General features: G+C 37.3%; 1 long non-coding RNA gene across 2 annotated transcripts; it reads left to right on the top strand.

Moving 5' to 3' along the window:
* Nucleotides 1-1794: 1794 nt before the first annotated feature.
* On the top strand, nucleotides 1795-7152 carry LOC132076469 (uncharacterized). Of its 2 annotated transcripts, none has more exons than XR_009418928.1 (4): nucleotides 1795-1911; nucleotides 3826-3912; nucleotides 6180-6242; nucleotides 7029-7152. It is a non-coding gene; the product is annotated as an uncharacterized LOC132076469 (long non-coding RNA). The 2 variants fall into 2 exon arrangements; XR_009418927.1 differs by having other exon boundaries at nucleotides 7065-7121.
* Nucleotides 7153-8492: the final 1340 nt, after the last annotated feature.

Here is an 8492-nt window from a genome sequence, read left to right on the forward strand (position 1 = left end):
CCTGCTTTGAGCAGGGTGGCTGGGTTTGCCAATTTCCGCGGGTGCCTTCCGATGTCAGCTACTCTTTGATTCTGCAGATTCTCAAAACTTGCCCTTCTGGTGCCATTCTCTCCTTGTAAGAAAGGTCTCATGGTAAGTTATATAAATCTGAATGACAGGAAAGCCTCTATTTGACCTATTTTCAGCAAATTACTTGAACCGAATTTTAAGTTTCTTTTTGAGGGAGGATATGCTATAGCTACCTATGTAGTGGTTTTGTTAATTAAAAAAAGTAATCTTCCATGAAGGTTCTTTAACTGCAGTCATCTTAAAGGGAATATTATATATGCAGTAGCATCCAAGTGATCTTGCCAAAGCTAGACAGCAATTTCTCTTGCTGATGGAGCACTCCATCATGAAAACAAGGAGACAAATTCTGCACTGTTTTGCACCTAGCAGAACTCCATTGACTTCATTAGGTGGCTTTATCTTGAGTGTTGTAGATTTTCAGATGTTATAGGAATATGACACAGATGTGAAAAATTAAAATACAAAAAGCTACTAGCTCTGGCCCTCTAAAAAAGTGATAATGTTGAGGATTTATATTCTAAATGTAGGAGGCTGTATTTACTAAATTAACCCCAAGCTTGGATTTGGATAGTAAGAATTTTGGAATACTTTTTGGAGTGATGATAGTTTTGAAATTACTTGCAACAAGGAGTTTTTAAATTACATTTTGAGCAAGTACATTTTATCTCCTATCCGAGACAATACTAATTTATTGTACTTTTTTTCAGTTTCCCAGTAGACGCAAAAGGAAATCGAATAAAACCTAGGGTAGAAAGTTTGAACTACTTTCTTGACCTCTGCATAACTTGAATTGCCTCAGCACCATGTGCTCTGCTTGACAGGCTGTCAGCATCTTCAGCAGGACAACGTGCTTTTGGAAGTTCCAGCGCTTGTCTGCTGGATGTTGGTGCCAGCAGCCAGGCCTGGGGAGTAGCTGAAGTGCTGGTTCTTTGTGATATCTGTCACAACGTGATATGTGTCCACAAGTAAATGATCCTCAAATGTCTTTCCTTCCACTTTGAAAGTGAAGGGAAAGAGACAAAGTAGGAATGAGGGAAGAATAGACTCGCAGGGAAAAACAGCAGATGCAGAGTAAAAGTAGGGAAAAAAGTCGAATTGTTATCCAGAGAAGAAATAGAGACCTGTAAAGAGCCTAAGGAAAATGGACTTGTAAAGAATTTTTGGTTTAGGATATTTTTACATGTTTATTGTTAGTCTAGTTTTCCCACAGAGAAGTGGTGTATCTTTTCACACTATGTGCATACATCCCCTCTCCCTGTAAGAACTGTTGAATTACTTGAACAGTGTACAGATGCAATCCATGTAGGTTTCATCACTGTGAATGACAGTGCTAGAGAGAAAAATCTCTTTCTTTTTGGGAGTGGAGGGGAAGATGTAGCACAAACACATTCTATGTTACACTGCTGAAAGAAAGGTGCTGACTACCTAAACTGATAGCAGCTCTCTGGCCAGAGAGAGAAACAGACAACTTTCCCAGGCATCATTCAGGGAACAGTGTGTGGGAAAATCAGAGAAAAGAATGAGAAACAGTTTTTATCTTAACTTGATGCACCTGGCATTGTGAACATGTGGAATGTGTTATAGAGATTTGTTTACCAAAGGGTGGTTTCTTAATTACCCAGCAGTGATGGTGTTTAAGTAAAGTACCAATCAAGTACACCTGTAGTGAACTAGGGTATAAAAAAGCACTGGGTTTCTTAGTAGAGTAATGATCAGCCTTTTGTAAATGCATGGGGTGTAATTTATTGCCCAGTCCTAGACAGGGAGCATTGCACTGACACCTAAACCTTAGAAAAGCTTTAGAAAGGACTTATCCAACAGCCTAAGAACTATGAAATTCAGGTATGTAGAAAACAAGGTTATGTTGGTTCTGAAAGCTTTGGATTGCCATAGGTGGTTTCTTTTAGATAAAAATTGACTGGTGAAAATGATAGACTGTAAGGACTGGTTTACTAACTAAAAGCTATTTTCAATTAATTTTAGCTTTGTTAAATTTAGAACTGGGCTTCCAAAGGCTCTCTGATGGGGTGAACAAAAGAATTGAAATTAATAGACAGCTAGAGCACTGAGTCTTCCCTATGAGAAAACTTAGCAAAATTCCAGGACTAGTTATGTAAGTAAATCTTGGCGTTTCTTATCACTGAGTAGTTCTAGTACAGGGTAATAATAACAGAAGTCAAAGTTGATGCATTGAAGGAGAATGACACTTACACTTAAAGGAAATTACCCAGGGCTGACCCAGCCTGGAACTTGGACATACAGGGATAGGACAAGGGGAAGGGCTTTAAAGCGCTAGAGGGCTGGTTCAGGTTAGATATTGGGAAAAAACTCCTTACTGTGAGGGTGATGAAGCTCTGGCACAGATTGCCCAGTGAATTTGTGGATGCCCCATCCCTGGATGTGCTCAAGCCCAGGCTGGATGGGGCTTTGAGTCACCTGGGTCTAGTGGAAGTTATCCATTGCTGGGGCAGTAGGATTGGAACCATGTGATCTTTATCGTCCTTTTCAAACCAAACCATTCTATGATTCTGTGAAATATAGAAAGATAGGTTTTAAGATCAGTATAAGGAAAAAGGAAAGAAAGAAGAACTAAAAAAAAAAAAATAGGATTCTCTAAGTAGATTGTTCCAAAACACAAATGTGTGCTTCTGAAGGGTTTGGGGTCTATGGATGGAAAAAGTGCAACTTTCTTGGAGAACGGAATTTTACTCCTTATTCACCTTACACCAAGGATTTTTTTAAACTCACAGTTTCCATGAGAAATCTGATGTTTTGAAGCGCTGCTTCAAAATCTTCTATTTTTAACACCCAAGACATTTTGTGAATGTAGCCTCTGTTCTCTAGTTGAATTGCTTTGTGAAAATAGCATCTTCCTTTCCTAGCCAAATAACTTGAAATTATTTTCAACTTTTAAGGCATACAGACTGAGCCTTACATAAATGATTGATGACCATCACCTCCCACTATTTTCTAGAAATATATTTTCCATTTAGCATAATTTTGATTGTCATATTCATTTTAATGTCAAGGCTCATATAATCATGTACTCCTTATCTTACATTTGACTGACAGTGGACAAAGAGAGAAAGCATCCAGACCAGACTAAATACAATTTCTTACATATTTTTCTAATAGGGTCCAATTGTCCTCAGCTTGTTCACGCTGGCATAGCCATATTGACCTCAGTGGAACTGGGTATATTGAGCCAAAGAGAAAATCTAGTCCATTAAATTCCTCTTTTTCTCTCTTGTTTTTCATCTCAAGCATCTCATCTTATTATTTTTAGATTTTTTTTAGATTAGTGCTTGCAACACTAAAACCTTTCACCTTATTAGGTCAATATAAGGAATAAATATTCTCCAACAGCCCTCTTTTTTTACACTTCATAGGCTATTTGAAATACTTGACAAAGTGCTTCTAACCACTGTCTAGGTCCACCATAACTTTATGGACTATATTGTGTGAAAAATATGTTCTTATTAAGATTTGATCATCTAATGGCAAACCTGACTGGAATTTATAGTATGTTTCATGGCTATTTAAAATGGAAAACCAGAAATATTTTGTTTCATGTAATGTGGGTCTTCATGTAAAAAGTTTGTTTAAACAGAAGTAATTTATAATTCACTGTAAAACCAGTTTTTTCACAATAGCCAGCATTCCAAAACCAAATACACTGCAGTTCTAGAAAATTACATTATATTTTATTTTGCTTCATACATCATGACAAAATTGCCTGTTTGTCTCTTCTACTAGACTCCACATTGTGTGTGCTAACTTGAAGAACAAGAGAAGAGTGCAAGCCTAAAGATTAGAAGAACTGTGTTTTGACTGTTATGCTGAGTATCCTTGATATCTCCATTAAGAAAGTAATAATTGAATCAAATTTTCTTCTGAGACATTTTGTCAAGGGAGCAACAATGTAAAAAAAATATTAAGTTAGATAATTTTAGAGCTCTGTTCACATTCCTCCCTTAGCAATCTTAAATTCTGACCCTGTGCATGATAGAAGTGAATTGGTACTGAAGAAGGTGATAAAGGATAGAGATTATAAACTTCATTCATTTTTTAATTATTGCAGCAGAAGAAAGTAGATGTAATCACTGTGCACTACAGCAGATCCTCAGAACATCACAGTACCTTGACTCTATGCTTTAGAATATTGCCCATAAAAGAAGACCAAGTAGAAAGCAGAACATTTCACAAGACATAAAAAACAGTTGAAGAGTATTTTTTCACTTAGTTATGAGTATGTCTGGCATTCCAGCTGACTGAAAAAATTGTCAGAATGTAATTTGTTATCTCTACACACTTAGTTTAAGCCACAGTGACGGTGCTTTATTTTGGAAACTGGGAATAATACCCATGCTAAAAGCATGCTCTCTTTGATTAAACTACATTTTTATTACAGCAAACTTTAGATATATGATAGTTGAGGCTGAACTGATTTCAACTTAATTGAACAGTTTATGTTGCTATTCATTGTTGTATTAGTTTTAGACTGGGACTTTCAAACAGACCTAAGGGAGTTGTGTGTCTAAATCTGACTGAAACTTAGTGGGAAATGGAGATTTAGTTACCTGGGACTCTATAGAAATTCCTGGCTATAAACTTGCCAGCTTCCTCAGTTTTTATTACTCATAAATACAGGTGATATTTGTCGATGTTTAAGGCAGAAAAGGATGGTTCACTGCCCTCCCTCCACAGAGGACCATAAACCAGCTGGATCAAATTTGTTACTGCTGCTGGGACCATGTGGGCACGTACTCAACTGCCCTCCCTGGCGTGAAAGGAAAGTCAGTGCATATTCTGAGACATTCCGAATGTATCTAACCATTCCTGCAAACCTGAAACAAGCCCATTTGCTGTCAGTTCCTTGTGGTGAAGCCCTGGCACAGAAGAGCAACTGAAGGGAAGCATCTGCAGGGTGTCAGATGGTCTGCACCCTTATGCAGGGATAGCTGAAAATCCAGTGGCCAGGCAGCCTCTCCTGCCTCATCCTGACCTTCTGTGGGAGCATAAAGTGGTGTTAGTGGCTCTGCAAGAGAAGTAGTGCATCTCACAGAGGGCTGCAGTTGGTTCTGGAGTGGTTGTGAGTAGAGCAGATGCATGGGATGTGGGATTAAGTGGCTGGAGGGCATGTTGTGGTTGTCTCAAGTTTTTGGTGAATGCGGTCTATCCCAGAGAGTGTCACCAGCTGCCTGCAGTTTGAGCAGTCTAAGGGCATCCCCTTACTAACAAGCAAGGCTGTGAATGGGTGTCATCTTGAGCTAAAGGTGCTAATCTAGGGGAGAATTGTGATGAATAAGAAGCTTGACTAGGCCAATATTCAAGCAGCAATCAGTTTATTATTTAATATGGTAAAGTATGAGCAATACAGCGCTGGGTACAGTGGGGGAAGTTTACCTTCCCTCCAACTGCACACATTTATAGGGGTACTCATCAGTTTTTTTTTCACCAGTTTCTATTTCCAATTTTTACTCATCAGCAATTTTTATTCCAAATTATTACACCACAATTCTATACACTATTGTGATTTTAATTTCTCAGGATGTATCTCAAAGGAGTATCCCCAGATGGTGACGGTCCAGTTTCCAAAAGAAGAAAGACAAATCCCATCTGGAGGGGTCCAGCTCCCCAGATGTGTGTCCACCTTTTAATTGCAGGGACTCTAAATCTCATAACAGTGATGACCAGCTTCCCTTTGGTCGAAACCATAAATCCTTGAGGTGATGTTCATCTTCCTTTCTCAGGCTGCTTTTCTCTGCTTCAATAAGGCGTGAGATAAGCGTATTTCCTTTATATATATTCCAAAGCTATAGTTTCAAGGATACAAGTAATAGTCTAAAATTATACTTCAAAAGGTTATTATTGCAGAGCTTTTTTTATGGATTAAATGCAAGCAAAAAGCAACATGCTTAACACCTTAATTCCAATGCTCCTAAATCAACCAGGGTTAATTGCAAACAAAAGATAAGTTCAAAGGCCTTTTTCCATGCTTTATTTTCCTCAGTTATTATTAGAATTTGCAACTATCCCATTGTCGATGTCCACACATTTTGCATTCGCAAGTACACACGTTGCCTGTTTGTACCTGACACCAAACACAGCTTTGCATCTCACAGAATGCAATGAGGACCAGGACCCTCGAGAATGTGCCGGCATCATTATTTGTGAGTATTTGTAGTGGTGTTTTCTCATGTTAATGATGTTGGTATTGGTTCCAGGTTGCTTGTCTGTCTAGTTTACAAATAAGAATCATAAAAGTTACAATTATAAATGTCAGAGGCTGAGCTACCTGCTAGAGGAACAAAGCTACTGGCAGAGCATTCATTCTAGAAGTCTGATTTCTTGGTCTTTGAAATCAGTATGTATGTTTAAACATTTCACAAACTACTTCATTGTCAGAATGTTCTGTAGACTGACCATGTTAATGTGTTTAAGAGTAACTTGTTAAGTAGCTTTTACGAATCAAGATTCTCAGGTTTTGTGCTGGTAAATTAACCCTCTAGAAAACTCCAAATATTATCATGCTTTGAATGATAACCTAGATTATTTTTTTCTGGCTACATGAGACTGTTTTTGTCCCTAATAATCCCATTGTCTGAGTACCTGATACCCTGGCAGATTTCCTATTTCATTTTCTGAAATATAAATTGTGAGTGCGCAGGGGAGTGGGTTGGAGACAAAGAGACCACTCACTCTGATATTCATGGGGCAACAGGGAGTGCTTATTCTCAAGCCCTACTTTATAAAGGGCATTTGCAAAACCCAGTCTAGATATTTCATTCTTCTGGTCTTGAAGCCCCCCAGATCCTGGGCAGTGAGATGACTGTAGCTTAGTAAAGATGAGATTGGGCAAAGCCTCTGTTAGTCAACCCAGGACTGGTTAATTTGGCTAGTACAAACTAGCTTGTACTGTGATATGTGGCAACATCTCACCGTTCTGTCTTCATAAGTTTACAGCCCTCTCTCTCTCTCACCCATCTGCAAAGGCCATTTGAAAAATGGGGTGACAGGAGACAGCATGGGTTTGATTTGCATCACTGGAGCTGCAGCATTCACGTCTAGGATCTCTTAGGTGAGAATTTTGGCCAACATGTCACATGCTTAATGCTTAGGGGTTACAAGTTACTGCTTAACTTTTAAAAGTCCTAACGAAAAACTCAACTACTAGAAAAAAAAAAATCTGTAAATAGAAAAACAGTTTATAAACAAGAAAAGAAAATTTTAAACAAATCAAGTCCTTATATGAACTGTCACTTCACGAGTCCTAGATTTCCATGAGGAAGGTCATGAATTATTCCAACACGTTCCAGCGTCCAATGAAATGCACCTTGGTTTAGGCAGCTGAACATCCTAGGAATATTGCACTGCTATATGATTGATTGAAATACATGAGAATGTGATATTACCTTAAAGGAGGGGCGTACATTCACCCCAACCTTTTTTCCTGTTTTCTTTGTATTAATAACTAAAAATAGGAATGAAACAGCATTAATAATGTACTATTACCTAGGGGGTTGTTGAGGGGTTTCTTTTTCGCTATGAGGACCTGAAAGAAACTCTTCTGGACAAGGCTTTCTTGTTTATCTCAAAGGAAAAAGGGTTTAGCTTTTGCAAAGATTGTATATTAATATGTTTTTCTTTACCAGCCAGGTTCATGGCTTGGTCAGGGCCATGAAATTGCTTGAGAGAGGTTTTCTGTATTTATATTTTAAAACCAAGATTTCATTAATATTTAGTTTAGTGCAAAATTTTTTTAACAAGAAAATCTTACAAATAATTAAAGAAATATAGGTATTTAAAACTTTTAGTTATTATGGTAACAGTGTAAGCAGTATACTTTTTTTCTTTTTTGTTAGAAGTTAGAAATTTGTTATTGATTTTAATATGTGACTTTTAGGTTTTTAAAATGATGACAGGTGGTAAATTCTCAGTTAAGAGACTTTGTAACTGAAATTTCTTTATGACATTACTGAATTAGTGTTTTTATGTATGCTTTAGCAGATCTAGAATGTTAAAATGAGTAAAGTCTTTGAGTTGTATAGGTCAATCTAGTAGTATTGTAAGTAATAATGATAGAAGTGTTACAAGTAAGCTTAGTAACATACATTCTAGGATATTTTTAATACACAGTAGCTCGTACTTGAGACAGAAAATTAATACTTTCTTAGTAGCTGTAACAGAATCAGCTATCAGAGACTTATTAATTTTGATTTTAGCAAATGTAAACAACGATAATAAATACTGAGATTTCTAGGATATATTTAGTAAACAATTGAGCAATTTTGGAACCCTTGTGTGACAGCCTTTCTATATTTTTATTCTTAGCATATATTATTAGTTTATCAGTTTGTGGAATATGAGAACTTTTGTATACTTGAAGTATTAGAAGGCGGGGTGGCATTGAAGCTTTGTTG

The sequence above is a fragment of the Ammospiza nelsoni genome, chromosome 8, assembly GCF_027579445.1.
Source record: "Ammospiza nelsoni isolate bAmmNel1 chromosome 8, bAmmNel1.pri, whole genome shotgun sequence".
Lineage (NCBI taxonomy): Eukaryota > Metazoa > Chordata > Aves > Passeriformes > Passerellidae > Ammospiza > Ammospiza nelsoni.